This window comes from Neofelis nebulosa, chromosome 8 (assembly GCF_028018385.1).
Source record: "Neofelis nebulosa isolate mNeoNeb1 chromosome 8, mNeoNeb1.pri, whole genome shotgun sequence".
In the NCBI taxonomy this organism is placed as follows: domain Eukaryota; kingdom Metazoa; phylum Chordata; class Mammalia; order Carnivora; family Felidae; genus Neofelis; species Neofelis nebulosa.
In genome coordinates this window covers 68524428-68541278 of record NC_080789.1, presented here as the reverse complement: position 1 = coordinate 68541278, position 16851 = coordinate 68524428, and the positions used below count along the sequence as shown (strand labels likewise).

At 36.6% G+C, this 16851-nt stretch overlaps 1 protein-coding gene across 1 annotated transcript in view; it reads right to left on the bottom strand.

Annotated features, from left to right (window-relative positions):
- The window catches only part of SLC38A4 (solute carrier family 38 member 4), a 71748-nt gene that overhangs the window by 41234 nt on the left and 13663 nt on the right, over window positions 1-16851 (bottom strand). The gene's annotated exons all lie outside the window — the stretch shown is intronic.

The window sequence follows — 16851 nt, the reverse complement described above, 5'->3', positions numbered from 1 at the left end:
CTATTTGTTTGTAGGATTTTGGCTTTTATACAGCAAAATACTCATTTACTGAAAGTTTTATCTTGACTGCTCTCATTCTGTATGAAGATCATATAAGTTGGTTGATAAAGCTTTTGGAAAATTGATGTTTCTAGGTGTATGAACTGAAGCCAAAGCATAATAATACAATAATAATAGTTATGGAGTCTGATTGTTGACTGAAGCATTATAATCAGAATGCATAGAAAATGTTAGGTATAGGGGATATATATTCAAATATATTTGAATTTCTGGCTTATTAGGAGGAAATTTTATAGAATGACAGACACTTCCAAATGGCACCAACTTACTTAAGGCACCGCAAGATTGAAAATCGTAAGCTCTGTCTACCACTGTTACCATTCCAAAGGCACTGTGCTGAATAAGCACAATGCTATCTGGAGTTTTTTATTTAAAAAATTTTTTTAGAGAGAACACGAGTGGGAGAGAGGGGCAGAAGGAGAGAGAGAAAGAGAATCTTAAGCAGGCTCCTCCGACCCTGAGATCATGATCTGAGCAGAAATCAAGAGTTGGACGCTCAACCAAATAAGTTCTCCAGGCACCCCTGTTTGGAGTTTGTAAAGAACTTCTAAATGAGCATTTCCTCCTTTTCAAAGAAATCTACTTGGCTTTCCACAAATTAGAGAAAGTCAAAGTGTGTTGGCATATAATTTGTTCTGTTATGAAAATGTATCAATTACACATATCAGAGTGAGGTGAAAAAAAGATTAAAAATCAATCCAGAATTCAGGGTTCTTTGCCTTTTAAATATTTATGACATGAGTGAACAGTCTGATGACCAATCAGAAGAAATGTTAGATTACAACACATGGGTCAGCTCTCTATTTCTATAAAAACACAACTAAGCATTGTTCTTTGAGTAAGAAATTCTTAATAGTGCCCTGCAGCAGCTTAAGTAAAATGTCCATTCACCCCTTTCTAATTTCCTTTTCAAATGTGCCCATTTGGTCTATTAACTTTAATAAGGTATCTTGGCTTGTATTTGTGTCTTACTTAGCTTGTTCTTTATTTTTCAAAATCACTCTGTAGATTTGTTTTTTTGTGAAAATTATTATGGTCTAGGGAAAAATTATAACAAATATATTAATTTTGACTTCAGAAAAATTTAAAGACTATTCCTTTTCAAAGCACTTCCATTGTTTAAACTGTGATCTTTCCAACTTAAGATTTTTCTTTTTGCAAAGTTACCAGATGAGTATAAGATTAAACAAGCAAAAACCTGCACTAATTGTTAGAAGATAAAATATCTGTATTCTAGTAACATTCCATTTCATAGTGGGTCAGCTGAAAAAAAATCTAATATGTGAATTTCATTACATGGTATCTTCATATTAAAAAGGATAGAGATAAATGTATAAATAACTAAAGTTTACCTCTCTTAAAATTTTAGTTTAGATTTCATTTATAATTCAGATCTTCTTCAAATACGCTAAATTATAGTAAACTAGCATATTAGATTAAAATAAAAAACACACATAAGAGAGGTCTATATTTCTTCTGAATCTATTCTAATTGCAAAATTCTTATCACAAACTTTGCTAACACTGACTTAAAACTCAAATATATGCATATGAAAATTAATTTGATAAAAGTTAGCTGAATTAAAACAGCTTGGGAGCTTGTTTGACTATTTTCTTCCTTCAATTTTTGACATGTTTAGGTATTTCAATTAATGAAAAAACATATAGTCTGCTTTTGATGAAACTCATTGTAACTTGCCTTTCATCAGGAAAACAGACTTAACGCTATAGTTTCATGTTCTACATATTTCTTAAAATCATTCGTGATGTAATTTTATATACATTTGGTAATAGGTCTTTGCTCTTTTGATTTTTAAAGCATGGCAAATGCAACATATTCATTTAGTCTCTGATTTGGCTCCAGTACCACTCTAGGAAGAGGTAATGAACCAGAATATGTACCGACTTTAAAAAGTGAATACAATGAAAAATCTGTGGGTAGTGAAAAATGAAGCAAGTCTGGGCAAGAAGATGACAAACACTTTAACTGATCCTTCATAAAAGGAATTCATATAAGTGTTACCAGGAGCAGATATAGGAGACTTGGTATATGGGTTAAGGGGAAAGGGGACCCAAGGGATAAGATATGTCCACATAAAGGGATACCTGACTTCCCAGACTATAACACAGTTAATGTCAGCATAATTGCACAGGACTCCGGAAGATGAAGAGTCCCCTGGGACTGAAACCATCCAAGAAGGAGTTATGGAGCCCATGGACTTTGAGGAGGACCTTCAAAGTCCACATGAGATCCCAATAGGTAGAAAGAAAAAGGAAAGGCATCCTGGGTGAAAACTGTAAACAGACTAAAGCGTGTTCTGGCAAAAAAAAAAAAAAAAAAAAAGGCATAGAATGGAATAGTCCAGACTGTAAAAGAAGCTCAGAATTTTAATGATAAGGATCTCTTGAAGGCTTCTGAAAAAAAAATTATAAAATCAGCAGGAAGGGGAGGCAGGTAGGAAGAAGGAGGAGATGGAGGCAGGGACACGGAGGTCAGTGAGGAGGCTGAATGATAGTTTGGCTTTGGTGATATTTACCTATCTGAGGATAATGGCAGAAGAAAAGGCAAATGGAAAGGATTTAAACCAAGGTCACTGGTGGTTTGACTCTTTCTTATACTACTGTTCTGATTTATCACTCTTACTAGCTCACCATACATGCCATGAATTTTATGTGACTATCCTATGAAAAACAAGAAACTTGCAATACAATCTTCATTTTTCTTTATATACAGGAAGAGACTACATGGTGATAACGCATCCATTTTGGGACCTCATCCATCCATCTGTGGCTATCATTTTCAGATAGTACAGAGAAGGTCTTAGAGCGTATATCCCAATATGTTATCTATTGAAAGTACAAAATTGTTGGCTCAAAATAAGTTCAGATCCTACCTATACATTGAATTAAAATTTTTCTTGCTTATATTTAAAATCACTGATTATCTTGTTTAAAATTTCCACTTTCAGTGCTGTCCTCAGAAAGTTCCAGCTGGATCAAGTCAAAATGAGTCAACAATTAAAAAAAAATGCCTTAGCCAGACCATCATGGCATTTTGCAATGACACTGAGAAAGATAACCTCTTGTTCTCATCAGAACTGCACCCAAATTTCTAATTTTAGTCATGGGACAAAATAATACTTGGAAATATGATCTGATTATAGCCAAACTGGCAGAAGAGGGTAGAAACAGTATTGACTAAGAAGAAACCAAATTACCTAATTTTTAATAATTTTGTATCATGTCTGTACCTGCATTCCCTTCCTTTTCTTTGCTCCTGTTTTAACTTCTCTTTAGGTCACCTACCTTTTTCTCGTCTTTCTTTTTAACCTTGCTAAAAAAGTGACACTCTTTTAGAGCAGAAAAGAACTACGTTCTTTTTGTGATGCCTTATTTTCCAAGAAGTTACTTTTTTTTTTTTATCATTTTCAGCCTTTAGCTTCATAAACTCAAAATCTAATAAAGTAGATCAAGTCCCGAGACTATATGTCCATCATCCTACAGTCAATATTAGTGCTTCCAAATATGGGCACTTACATTAATCCAACTATTTCCTATCGTATTGTGGGTAAATGTCTACCTGATTTACCAAGTCATTCTTAAAAATAGACACTAGGACAAGTGCAGTCAGAAACAAGATCTTGATTATTTCTTTTTGATGTAGTTTTTACCCTCTGGATTTTCATTTTCAGGCTTACAATGTTGAAGAGAATTTGTGATTTTTTTTTTTTTTTTGATGTCATGCTTTGGCGCTCCAAATTCTTCATTTTATCTCTCAATATGGACACAAGAAAAAATGAAAGAAAAAAAATTCCGTACAGAAACATTACAGAAATCTTCCTAAATAATTCAAATAACAGAATTCTATGATCCCGAAGGTGAGTTGACTGTGTATATATATACTTGAGCTACAGTAGTCTTTGTATCACTTGCAGAATGATGAAAGCTTAGGTATTGCTGTAGGTGTCTTTTTCTATGGTTTTATAGTTATTAACCTCAACTCACAGAATAAAAAATACAGAATAAAGGCAGATAAAACTGAATACCCCCAAAGAGCCACATGCCAAATTAATTGTAGACGCAGAGCTAAAGATTAAGGGGTGCCTGGGTGGCTCAGTTGGTTAAGCATCCGACTCCTAATTTAGGTTCAGGTCATGATCTCATGGTTTGTGAGTTCAAGCCCCACATCGGGCTCTGCACTGACAGCTTGGAGCCTGCTTGGGGTTCTCTCTCTCCCCCTCTCTCTGGCCCTCTCTTCCTCACTCTCTCACTCTCTCTCTGAAAAATAAATAAATAAACTTTAAAAAAAAAGAACTAAAGATTAATGTTTGTCTAATCCTCCTTCAGCACAGCCTGTCAGATATCCATCGAATCTTAGGCCACTTCCATTTTTTAAGGCTCCAAATATATTTAAAAATTTACTTAAAGCCCAAAACAGGCTTATTAAATGTAGTACATTATCAATGTGTCTATTTAGCAAATTAACACCTAAACCCACATACAATACAAACGACTTTCAATAGCCTCATTTGGGGATACCTTCAGAAACTCGAAACACTCTCAAATAAGAGACCTCAAAGGACTTCCCAGCCCAGGCCCCTGGAAGAGACCTTGCTTTTCTGCTCTAAAAACTCCCTGACCAAGAAAAATGCAATGACCCATGCATTCTGAGAAAGTGACTTAGTTGATGGCCTGCCCCTCTTTTCAACCCAGCCTACAGCACCTTTACAGTTATACAATGGAATGTTTTGGAAATGTTTGCATAGTCAACTACTATGTTGCAAAATTAGCAAACAAGTTTGGAGCAGGTTGACAAATTTAAGAGACTTTGCCACAGACCTAAATAGAAGATTCCTTTTAGCCTCAGCTGACCAAAAAACAAAAACAAAAACCAAAAAACAAAACGAAACAAACAAAAAACAAAAATAAAAAACAAAAAAAAACAAAAAAACAAAAACAAAAAACCAAAAAATCTAGTTAGAAGACAGCTCATGTTGTTATTTTTGCTCTCTGCTATTTGTCTTTTCAGCAACTCAAATTCTTGTCAATCTTTATTTTTTGATCCCACATTGAAATGATGCAAAGAAAACAGTATCAAAAGTTCATTCCAACTTCTGCCTGAGCATATCTGTCGGGGTAAAAGATAACAAGGTCTGTGAGGCTATGGCTGGTTACGATTTAAAATAATATACCGAAATTCTAAATGTTAAATTAGAGCTTTTAAAAGTTTGCTTTGAAGAATGATTCCTACCCTTTACAATGCCTGCTTGAGGAGTCAGCCCTGGGAAGGAAGGTGATGTAGATCTATAATGATAACAACACTTCCAGCTAAATCACCTTGTTCATCTCAGTTCTTTGTACAGAATGCAGTATTAACACAATGGGAGCTTGAGTTGACTGCCTTTCTAATGAAGAGCAATTGAGGGCTTAAAAATTATTCTTTGGGGGCCACAGCACAGTAAGTTCCATTGCTCTCCTTTATATTCCCATCCATCCCTTTCCTTTAAAAGCACATTCTCTACCATAACATTTTCTAGACATTTTGATTTTGTAATTTTATCATTGATTGGAGATTGTAAACCTGGTGCCATCTTGCCTGAACTTGGACTCCCAACAGTATCTTGAGCTGTGACCCAATAGGCTGTAAGGAGGCAGAAGAACACTCAATGGGATCTTTAATGGGAAGGGGGCTCCCAAAAGGTGGGGACATGAACTTGTGCTGTAAAGGAATCAGTGTTCCTGTTAACAAGCGATATGGTCAGGCTGGCCTCAATGTTGAAATAAAGTGTGCATGTCTACCACAAACTGTTTTTCAAAGGAATCTGAGCAGAGTGAGATCTGTCACAGTTGACAATGACAGTTCTCACGGAACTGAGTCAATCACGGAAGATTTCCTGCATCAGGTCTGTGCAGTAAATGAGGTGCAGGTTTCTGCCAGGAATGTTCATCTCTCCTGCTGGACTGTCAGCAACTCCAGGGCAGGGCCACAGGCTCAGAGCTCTTTGCAGGGCGCTTACAGACTGATACACTCATCCTCTCTGCTACAAGGGTTACCAGTGCCCAGTGGCAGTAAGACTACCTGGGTTTTTTTGTACTTTGTGGGTGGCTTGAATGAGGAATTATAATTCCTGGAAAGCTGGGTGTAAAGTTGGTAGCATCAATCTTTCTTTAAATATAGGAAAATTGACTCAGGTAAAGTAAATGTCTTGACCTTACTTAGCAGGACAGCAGCAGAGGGGGGACATTCAGTCAGATGGTTTAGGAGGTTTGGGGATGGATTCAAGTATGTCTAGACAGCCAATTTAGTTGTAAACAATTTCTTTTGCTTGCTTACCTTGATTAATTTTAGCCTATGCTTGGGTTATAATAGGCACTGTATAAATGTTGAATTAATGAAAGTCTCTGTTAAGGACAATGATTTCAATCTGTGCATCCAAAACCTTTCTTTGGAACTTATATATGAGGTTGCAACAGGAAACATTGTAATAATTATTTCAATTGATGGATCCTGTGATATGTTAAAATGCAATAGTTCCTGAGTTGTCCTTCTCAGAGCCAATGGTAAGGTGGGGTAAAGCGAATGCTCATATTATATGCATTAGTCCTTTTATAGAGAACTGCCTTCCCAGAATATAAAGCAATAATTACCAGTCATGTGTTCAAAGAATATTCGAGGAATAATAAAGGTATGCAAAAATTGTAACTATAGGTTTTAAAAGCAAACCACAAAATCTAATAGTAATATGATCCCTGTGTTTTTAAACTTACATATATGTACACAAACAGATTCAAAGGAAAAATGCCTGAAAGAACACCTATCAAAATACGAATAGTGGTTATCTCCCAGTTGGGGAAACATGGATAATCTCTTTCTCATCAATATTTGCAAATAATCTTTAAAATTATGGATTACTTTCACCATAAGAAAAACAATAAACGTGTATTAAAGACAAAAACAATATAAAGAGTTCCTCTCCTAGGTTTTGTAACAATTCTTTATCCCGGATAAATGTCTATTTCTGGTGAGAGTATTTTGGGTGCTTGACCAGCAGTAATCAACCCTCTTAAAAAATCTTCGATTCTGAATGGGCACTTATGAGTTATTTAGAGTCAAGACAAAGTTATACATGTCCAGTTTGTTTGAAAGGAGGGATTGCTTTTTCCCCACCAGCAAGAGGTACGCTAATAGATCTCAAAATATTGTGGAGAAAAATGGACATCACTATTTCTAGCATAATGCTGTGAGATAGTCGATTTCTATTACAGTGGAAGGAGTTATCTTCATCTACTCACTCATTATTGAACACCTATGAACCAGACTTTGTGGGAGGGGCTAAGGCAATAGAGACAATAAAAAATGAAGATCCAGTCTCTGAAGCCCTGGACTCTCAAGGGAATCCACTGCTTATGTAGGTCAGGCCACTGTAAGGTAGTAGGTGAGATGCCTGTAAGAACTGAGGGGAAGGATAAGTGTGGCACCCAACTCAGTTTGAGAAAGATGGACAGGACTTCCTGGAGATGACAGCTGGGCTCAGACTAAAAGAATAAACAGGAGCTGGCCAGGATCTGAGGGATGGGGAGCAGACCACCAGCGCAGGGACAGCATGAGCAAAGGCAAAGGAGGCAAGAAGCAGCAAGCTTGGAGGCAAGCGATGGGAGAGGTAGCAGGTGGGAAGTGGGATCTCACCAGGCTTTGGGTGCCTTGTCTTTCTGTTGTTGTTGTTTTGTTCAAATGAGCTTATAAAAAAGAGCAGCTGAACAGTGCGAACACTTCAGATATGTGAAGAAAATGTGTTAGATATTGTGATAATAAAGATTGCAAACAGGAAACACACACACACACACACACACACACACACACACACACACCACTAGGGTAGCCTGGGGCAATTCTTGCCTGCATTACATTCTTGGAGAAAGTGTTCAGGTGGGCTGGGGCCTCTGCTTTGTGTTTAGACCATCAGGATTGTTATCATATAATTTGGCTAAGAACAGAAAAGTTTAGGTTTATAGGTATTTTGCTTCATATCATGTAAAATACATGAGAAAGGAGCTAATTACAAGTCTTAGAGAAATTGAAGTTTTAACTATAGAAATCTTGACTCTTTCTATTCTTTCCTAGCTATTTGAAGGTTATTTTTAAATTTAGAATCTAAGGTTCAACATATCTAAACTTAATTATTTTAAAATACATCTAAGTAAAGATTGATGCATAATTATGAGTAATTTATCCAGTAATATTGGTATCTTAATTTGTAAGCATCTATATTCAAATTCCTTTTTATAGCATCTAGAGTAGTATGATAAATAACAGCTTAAAGACTGATACTCCTTAATTATGGGTGATCTGATATTTACATGTGCATAAGATAATCACATAGATTCAAATAATTGTGCTTGTGCTCTTAAGTTTTAAAGCTGATGGCACTTCCTTTGAATCTTGCATAAGACTTTTAACATTAGTTTTTTCATAGGAGGCCTGAAAAGAGCTTCATTTTTGTCTTGAAAGGATCCCTATTCATCCCTTGCACTCTACCTGGAGAAAGTTTTTGACACCCAAAGGATCTGAATGGCTGAACAAGTTCTTCTTCCTTTGTTATGCTAGCACTTGACATTTGCAATTCGGGAAATCTGGGTTCAAGTTCTAATTCCATCATTCACTAGCTATGGGAACTATCAACGAATTGGTAAACTCTCTGGGTCTTCATTTTCTCATTTATAAAAAGTATATAATTCTTGGGATAATAACAGGACCACTGGGAAGAGCAAATGAACTTCACATTATCATTTATTGGGGACCTACTATGTGCCAAAAATACACTTACAAATACAACTACTATGTGCCAAAAATACACTTACAAGTACACCTACAAACTGGCCAAATATTTATTTCCTGTGGAGTTCTTTTTGCCATTGCTTGGACTACAAAACGTAGAAATGTAAATAGTTGGTAGCCACGCTTATACAGTGGTTAAAGAAATATCAAAATGGTTGTCCAATAGAGACCTGTTCATCATAAAATTGGTATGTTGACATGAAATCCTGATTCTGAATGTTTCAATTTACCTAATTCTCATCAAAATTTTCAGCAAGGTTAAAAGGTGAGCAACAGAATGCATCATCTCTAGTCTTTTTTCTTTTTCTTGCTTGTTTTCAGTAAATCAATCAGTCAGCCAGTAATCGCTGAATATCTATTATATGCCCAGAATGATGCTCATCACTGTCTCCATGTCTTTAGGCCTTTCTCCTACTTTCGAATAGAATATCTGTTGTTGTTTTTTTTTCTGACTGACTGCAAGCCTTAGAATAACTGAGGAATTTTGCAGTTGATTTGATATACTTGAGAGTTCTGCTGGTATCTACATATATATTAAATTATGTGTTATATGTATTATATATATATATAATATGTGTTATATGTATTATATATATATATAATACATACATGTAATACATGTATGTATTACACAGATGATGAGAGGGAGATCTGTATACCTGTATCTTATATCTGTTAGGAACCACAGTGCTTTCTTTTTCCTATTTAGAGAATAGGAAATCCTTTGGTTCACATGCTATGTTCCTATAAGCGCATTGCTTTCTTATTGTCATTCTAAACCCTTTTATCAAATATGGGCCTGCCCTATGAAATGGACAGCACACGGACTCTGGAGTCCAAATTCATGGATTTGGATCTGATTCCCATTCTGCCGCCTGCCAGCTGAGAGCTTCTGGACAAGTTAGAGTTAATCATCCCTCCTCCTCGCCCTCTGCTTCCTACGAACTGTACTGACACGTTTGTCTACATGTCTGCCCTTTTAGACTTTGAAAGTCCTTGGGAGCAGATGCTGTGCCTTATTCAGCATAGCACAGGGTCAACTAGTATAGATTCTGGGGCTTGAATGCCTGGATTTAAATCCAATTTCTGTCACTTATTAGCTGTCGGACTTGGGGCAAGTTGGCCACTTCCCTGCCTCAGGCCCTTCATCTGTAAAGAGGAGGTTATGATAGTGCCTGCCCTACACCGCTGTTATGAGGAATAACTAAGTTCATATTTGTAGAGAATTTAGAAGAGTGGCACATGGTAAACATATGTGAGTATTTGTGTCTTTAAAGAATTGTCTCTGACTCCAAAACCCAGTATCACCCACTTAATACATCTTTGTTGAATAAGCAGATAAAGTCACGTAAATATTCTGGAATTCAATTTTCTCTTTCAAACTGGTCTAACAGAAACCATTATCCCAGGTTACTTTGAGAGGTAAATGAGATAATGGATATTTAATCATTATAAATGTAAAAGGTAGGTGTGTTTTTTTCTTTTTTGCTGTTTATAAGGGCAATAGGACATTAGCAAAATTGATTGATCATAAAATAGTTTCGACACCTTTGCTTTGGAAGTGTATTGTCACTGTTTAATTAGACCGTTATTCCACTTGTTACACTATTGATTAGCCCTGTCGAAAAGCTAGAAAATGGCAGGTTTTGACCCTGACCCGTGGAATCTCAGAAAACAACCTCGTAATAAGACATGATTTGCAATATGTGTTTGTTTAACATTAACCAACCTGTGAAGCTGAACAGCCCCATGGTACATATTTACCCCTGAACCTGTCCTCAGAGCCAGTGTTTAAACATGTAAATGTACTGGTAGACTTGGGTGAGGGAGAGGGTTGGCTTGGCTTGGCTTTGGGTTATTTATTTATTTTTTATTTCTTTGGTGACACTAACAAAACATGAAGACCCACAGATATACCGAGAACACATTTTCCAAATGCCAAAGGAAGTGACCTACATTTTGCTTATACTCTGGGATTTGAGATCTTGCTGGGCATTTTTACTAATTCTGATACTAATACTAATTTTAATACCTATTTAATACTAATACTAGTATTAGTTTTAATACTAATTTCTACGAATTCTCAACTATAATTTCTACTCTCCTCAGCTACAATTCTGATCCAATCGTTGTCACTTGATTCAGCTGCAAGATCCTTTTCATCATTATCAATCAGTGCATGGCTGAGCAAGCAGGCAACATGAAGGGCTCTCTGAGGCAGCTTCTTGATCAAACAGGACCCCATCACTTCCATCTTTACATCTCTTCAACACGAACAAGTCTTACGAGCATGCACATGGGCTCCTTCTCGTTAATTTGAGGCTCACCTGGATACAACTGCTTAGAATTTGAACTGAAGTCTTTGAGACTGTGCTGTCAAATCCTGTATGAGTTCCAGTTTAATTCGGTCTTTGTTAGAAATGGGAAAGCATACATGCAGGTGTTTTCATACAGAATGCTTTATAGACATTAAAAATAACATTTGATTACAATCTTTAGTGTTCTTATAAAATATTCTTAACACTATTTGGGAAACATACCAGGTTTTTTTGTTGTTGTTGATTTTTTTTTTTTTTTTTTTTTTTTTTACCCATTAGGTGGTATGTATACAAATGTGAATAACCGTGTGCTGCTGATGGAAGTTGGTGATGTGTACGCTGGTATTTTACTTCCTTTCTACCTCTTCCCCTTTCAGATAGTTAGTTGCTCTTTGGGCGCCTGGGTGGCTTAGTCAGTTAAACGTCCGACTTCAGCTCAGGGCATGATTTCATGCTTTGTGAGTTCGAGCCCCGCATCGGGCTGTCAGCGCAGAGCCCACTTCAGATCCTCTACCTCCCTCTCTCTCTGCCCCTCCGCCCCTTTCTTTCTCAAAAATAAGTCAACATTAAAAAAAAAAAAAAAAAAACAGACAGTTGCTCTTCCAGTTGCTGACATACTGAGCTGTTTCCACACCAGTGTGAATATACTGACATGAACAAGTCCCTGTTGTCCTCCAAAACAGTAATATTGAAGTATATTTATTACATGACTATAGATATCTTTAGGCATCGTTAGGTGTCATTATGGTAGTACCTACCCAGACTACTAAGATTCATGGTCTCAACAACCCAGTTTAAATGTCATAAGGGAGGCACCTGGGGGGCTCAGTCGGTTAAGCGTCCGACTTCGGCTCAGGTCATGATCTCACGGTTCACGAGTTCGAGCCCCGCATCGGGCTCTGTGCTGACAGCTCAGAGCCTGGAGCCTGCTTCAGATTCTGTTGCCTCCCTCGCTCTCTGCCTCTCCCGGGCTCATGCTCAGCCTCTCTTGCTTTCAAAAATAAATAAACATTAAAAAAACAACAAAAAAAAAGTTTTAAGGTAAAAGGTAAATTTAGTTAAAAAAAAGAGTCAGCCCCACTATTTGGTGGTAGGATAACAAAACGAATCTGCTGAATTAGTCACAGCCCAATGTATACACTGGTTTCCTGGGGCAATTGTTAAGTACACAATGTTTGTATCACTCCCATGCGCCATTGTCACTGCCAATGCCCCTTTAAGAAGAGAAACAATAGGAGCAAGAGCTACGTAATGAAAGAGAAGAGAAAATGAGGAGGCCAGAGTGAATTGTTGAAAGACTCCCTAGGATTGTACTCAGTGTGTTCTGGTCAGGTTTTGGATCACAAGAAACATTATTTAAATATTTCTTAAATATCCGACACAACTTATTTTTATTACACTAATATAAGGATTGAGAAAAGATGAAACACATTTTCAGATGTCTTAGAGAAATCTCCTCATGATGACCTCAATAAGCTGAATCACTCCAGCTGGAGTGAAAAACTGAGGGCTCTGTTTATTCTTTTTCCTGGGATTTCAGCAAATAAAAGCACTCAGTTTTTATTATATACGTGGTCACAGATGTCTTGATATCCCCAAGAGGAATATTTAGGTGTATAAACAGATTCACTTTTAGTATGCAGAAAAAGAGGAGGTCGTATGGCTTTGTGGCACATGCATTCTCACCTAAAATGTTTAGGAAAGGATTTTCTTTTAAAGCACTGCATTATCTCATCTAACCACCATCAGTTATTCCATGTTGTGGTCACTGAAATCATTTGAAGATAATTGGCACAACTGATACATAAGAGAGGATGCCTGCATTGACTAGATGGGGGAAGAAAACAGTTTTTCAAGGGTTCTTGGTGTTCAGAGGGCATCTGTCTCCCCCTCTGACTCTGTGAATCTTATGGAGATGCCCTCACTTTATGTCTTAGGTAGATGGGTAAATTAAGACCTCTTTTTATTTTTTCGTTCCTTCCTTATTTTTGCACAGAACAGTAACTGATTAAAGAAGGCATACGTATGCTTTATGTTTCCCCAAGTAAGATAATAACATGTAAGGAGCTGAGAATAGGACCTGAGATACAGTAAGGACTAAATAAATATTATTTATTGTTGGTGGTGGTTGTATATTTTTAAATCAGTGAACCACATAAAATAGCCTAGGTCCTTAAAATTTTTATGAGAACCTACTCTTAAGCAGGAGATTATTTTTGATTCAGAAGAATAATGGTCATGTACAAACCGCAATTGAAAAATTTTAGTCCGTATTCTTGGCTGAAAACCAGTTGGCAAGTTGAATTTCTAGGCCTACTGGCCATTTCAGGAATGGTCTCCAAACTTTTGTTATTTATAATATTCACAGATCTCCAGAAGAAATGGCTTCATTTTCTTTCCTATTTTAGGGCCCCTTAAAACATTCAGCCATTTGGGCAATAGCATTTGTTGTCTTGTGTTAACCTTGTTACAGAGTTAACATTTCACATGTAGGAAACCCTGAAAAAATATATATTTATAACAGACATGCTGACAAGGTCTTGATGCCCCTAGCACCACCTCTGTTGCAACGTCTGTTTGCTCTGGTCTGGTATTTAATAAAATATACAGACTTGTCATAGCAACCACTGCCACACAAAGCGTATATGTGTTTCTACGATAAGGAGAGCTTTTTTTTTTTTTTTTTTTTAAAGGAACATTCAAAAAAGTATGTTAGATGTACAGATAGTTTAGATATTTGGAAAAATGGAAATGTATGCAGTGATATTTTCATAGGAGACCATGATAATCCTGAGAAATACTTAGAATATTCCTAAGTACTTTTCATTACTTTTTTTTCCTCAAAAAGAATCTTAAAGGTTTAGTATATTGGGCTGCATAATAGGGACTCTGGCAAAGAAGACACAACCACAGCAGTGTAAGAGTTTGGGCTAATGACTATCATCTTATTAAACGCATGACATATAAATATGCCTTATTTTTATTTTGTCTGATAGTTTCTATACAAGTTTGAGTTTGTTAAAAGTGAAACCCACAGAATCCAAAAAAAACCCCAAACAATTTCTAAGGAGCAAATGTAAAACATTTCTTTCTTTATTGTGAGAAAATTATTTGTTTTATGGCTGATGGGCAAATGACTGGGCCTTCTTTTGGCCTCAGTTAGTGTATTTGGTGACCAAAGTCCCGCGGAATTTGAAGCCCATCCCACTTGACTATTTCTGTCCTGTCCCTACTCAAAAGTGTGCTTCCTAATTTATTTTTCTCAACTAATTTTGGTGGAGAATAAAGGAGTAATAACAATGTACTCACATGGGCTACTGAATTGTTTTCCTAAATCTTTTGCCAAACTTAAAATGTTTACAAATCTGCAAATTCAGAAATGGATACATAAATAATAATTTTGCTGGATAAATTATGATTGGCTTTTTATTTCAATTCTGATTAAAAATGTTTCAAAAAGTGACTATGTAAGAAGTAACAGCTCAGAGGCATTGGGGGATCTGAGTGCAGAATAACCTCTCACCCGCTGAGAGGATCAAATTCTTAGTCTGTGACAGGAGAATTCCAGGTCGGGTAACTTAATAGCTTACAGAGAAGATATAGTTTGGGATTAGGGTCAAGCCAAGCCCGTGTGACTCTGTATAATATTTTTATACTCATAAAAGTAAAAGTGTTACCAATGATATTATTGCGTATTTTAAATTGGTAATCATGAGGATAATTAAATTTAGACTTGTCACCTTTTGTTCATGAAAATGTCTCTAGGGCCTCTCCCAGAGTTCCAACAATTGCAAACTCCCACTGCTTTGTTGTATATAAATCTACACATACCAGGGTACGTTTTCAGTGTATGACCTCATTCTAATAAAATGTCTAATGTCTTTCTGATCTTCCGGATTAGAGGCATTGTCTCCTGCTGGCTATCTCTCAGTGTGGGCCCAGAAACAGGATTAACACAGACGCTTGAGATGGAGAAACTTCTGGAAGCCTTTCAGTAACATACTAGGCCTAGAGGAGTAGATATTTCTGAAGTCTATTCCTCTGTCTCTCGAAGCAGGTATTTCTAACCTGAGACATGAACACACGCTGCCAGCCCCCCTTCACACTGCTTGTAGCTCCCTCCCCTCAAAGTGAGAACCCAGCAAGCCTTACCCTAGGACCTATGTTCCACTTATGTGTTCCAAGCCTTCACACAAAAGCATTTCTTCTTACTGTGCATCCGTTTTCCTTTCCTTTCCACTTTCAGCCTCAGTTCTTACTCTTTCCCTTAATTATTCTCAACTGGACTGACTGGGAATTCGTATATACCGTATGGGATTAAATTCATGCAACTTCAGAAAAGATGTAATGAAGCAGGTCCCTATATACGAGAGTTTTGTAGTTGCATGGCTGATTACAGTTAAAAATTACCCTTGGATGTAAGTTTAAAAAAATAATAAATGCCATCATAAATTATTTCACTTGTATTACATTTAGTTAACAGAAAATTATTGATAAAGGCTATATGCCCTTTAAAAGGCATTTCCTAGTATATATGACTAATGTAAGCATAAGGTGCTAAGTTCTCTTTTCAACAATTGAACAAAATAAAGAGAAATCCGACTAAAGTTAAAAGCTGATAGGTTTTTGAAAAAGTTTGTGTTTGACTTTTCACCTTGGAAAATAGGACCTGCACGTTCCTCTAGCATAGTAGCAGGGAGAGGTAGTGTGACCTTCATAATCTATCCTAGAATCTTTTTTTATGGGATAATCAAATAGGTTGGTTCACTCCTCTTCTGGGAGTCTTTCGTTAGCTATTAGTAGGCTCCAGGGGCACGTCAGTGAGTTCTACCACACCAGAGTCTTAAGACAGACCACAAAACCTATGAAGCACCTCTGCATGAGTCCTGTTTCAAATCATTCCAAACCATGTCCCCGTTTTATTTAAATATTACTTATCTGATGATTTCATTTTACTTTAAAACTGATTTGTTTTTAGGCAAACCAGACTTCCGGAATAGGATAAGCAAGTGCATGTTCCTTAGGCACAATTTTTTTTAATGTTATTTATTTTGAGAGAGAGAGAGAGAGAGAAAGGAGGTGAAGGGCAAAGAGGGAGAGAATCCCAAGCAGGCTCCATGTGCAGCATGAGCCTGATGTAGGACTTGAACTCACGACTGTGAGATCATGACCTGAGCGGATATCAAGAGTTGAACGCTTTACTGACTGAGCCACCCAGGCGCCCCCTTAGGCATGATTTTTTTGATGATTTTTAGCAAAGGTGTCACAACATAGGCCCCTAAAATGTTTCATTATTTAGCTTGGGTAATATAGTATATGTCATTTATTATGGAAAACCTCAAATTTATACAAATGTCGATAGGATAATGTAGTGAAACGTCACAGATGCACTATCTAGCTTGAACAGTTATCAACTGTGGCAGTCTTCCTGAATCCAAATCACCACTCTTACTCCCCTATGATTTTAAAGCAAATCCCAAATACATAATTTCCTAGTAAATATACTTGTATATGTCATAATCAAAAAGGACTTTTTAAAAAGCAGTCATGTGGCATGATTTTTTTATATTATTTAACTTCTTTTTTTTTTATTTTTTAATATATGAAATTTACTGTCAAATTGGTTTCCATACAACAC